Raw genomic sequence first — 1,820 nt, forward strand, 5'->3', positions numbered from 1 at the left:
CATTCTGGAAAGGCAAGTCTATGTAGACAGTAAAAGGATCACTGGTTGCCAGGAGTTAGGCGGGAGGGAGGGATGAATACTGGAGCACAGAGGATTTTTAGGGCAGTGAAACGACTCTGTATATTATAATGATTGATACATGTCATTTAACATTTATCCCAACCCATGGAACATACAACACCAAGAGTGAGCCCTAATGCAAACTATGGACTTTGGGTCATAATGATGTGTAAATTTGTGGGTTGTAACAAATGTACCACTCTGGTTCAGGATGTTGATAGTGTTGGGAGGCTGTACCTATGTGGTCGCAGCCAGTCCATGGGAAATCTCTGTATATACTGCTCAATTTTGCTGTGAACTTAAAACTGCCTTAAAAATAAAGTCTATTTTAAAAAGGGGGAAGAAAACTCAAAACACCAGAGAACAGTGATTCTTCAGAAAAGTTGAGTTACTTCATTGTATGTCACCACTTGGAATTTTCATTTATTTAAAGTTTAATTGAAAATTTAATTAATTTAAATAAAATTTAAAATCTAATTTCAAATAAATTGATTTAAATTGGTTTTAAATTTGAATTTGTTTAATATAAAATTTTAAACACACTATTTAAAGCAGGGACACAGCGGGAACTGCACCGCATAATATTTGTATTTGGTAAGTGCAAATCTTAATTCATACATGAACTTATCTTACTGAATTTGGCAAAATCTTTAACATGGACATTTCTTCCTTTTTTCAAATTGTTAATTGCTTGTTTTACAACTAAAGGACGAATAGAGGAAACAATGATTATTACTGATTATTACATGAGTATTACTGAAAATAATTTTGACGCACAGAGAGAAGTGTTCAAAATGACCTGCTCCGGGGGTCCAGTAGTTGGTCCCTGATACTGCCTGACAGTGGTGACTTGCCCCAAAGCTGCCCTGCGCGCCCAGCTCTCACTGTTCGCTTCCGTACGACAAGACCCCCTCCCGCCCTCCTCAAAGCTACGGGGAAAAGGACTTGCACTTTGAAAAGACCGTGCAGCCAGTGGTGCGGGGCTGGAGGTCCAGGACCCTGGGGCTGCTCTGCGGGAGAAAAGCCAGGCAAGTTCCCAGCCCCGGTCTCCTGCCCCCAGTTACCATGCGCCTTATTTCTCCCAGGCATCATTTTTTAAAACTCACTGCTAATTAAACACATTTTTTGTTTTAGCCGCCAGGGACGAAATTCACTGTTTCCCCTTCTGTGAGGACAGGGACCCCCCCATCTCCCTCCCGGAGAGCAGACAGTCCCCATTTCTCCTAAAAACAAAAGCGCTTGCGGAGAACAGGAGGCAACGACCACGGAGACTGCGGGGCGCAGCGCGCCGGGAGCTCCCCGCCGCCCGGGCAGGAGGTCGGGAGCCCGGGGCGGCTCGGCTTCCTGGCCGAAGACCCCGGCTCGGTAGGGTGAAGCCCCGCAGTGCGTCCCGGGCGATTTCCCTGTATCCCAGCCCGAGACGCGGGGCGTGGGGTCCGGGAAGCGGAACCTGCCCGCGCGAGGCCGCCCCACGCAAATGCCCCGGCCCTTTGAGACTTAAGACAAACCAGGGGGCTCCCCACGCTTCACAGACCCGCCAGGACCCACCTTCGCGGTTCGGCGCCTTGGCCGCGGCTCGGTTTGCATGCAAATCACCCACAATGCTCTAGCAGGGCCGCCCGGAGCTGTTTGCATTCCACTGAAGAGGAAAAGCCTCCTTTCTTGACGAAGTTCATATGCTTAATGGTTTTATGTTTTAAATATACGGTTGATATATGAGGTGTATGTTTGTGCGTTTAAAAAGACACCCCCCCCCCCCC

This window comes from Neophocaena asiaeorientalis, unplaced genomic scaffold (genome assembly GCF_003031525.2).
Source record: "Neophocaena asiaeorientalis asiaeorientalis breed wild unplaced genomic scaffold, Neophocaena_asiaeorientalis_V1.1 scaffold798, whole genome shotgun sequence".
Classification (NCBI taxonomy): domain Eukaryota; kingdom Metazoa; phylum Chordata; class Mammalia; order Artiodactyla; family Phocoenidae; genus Neophocaena; species Neophocaena asiaeorientalis.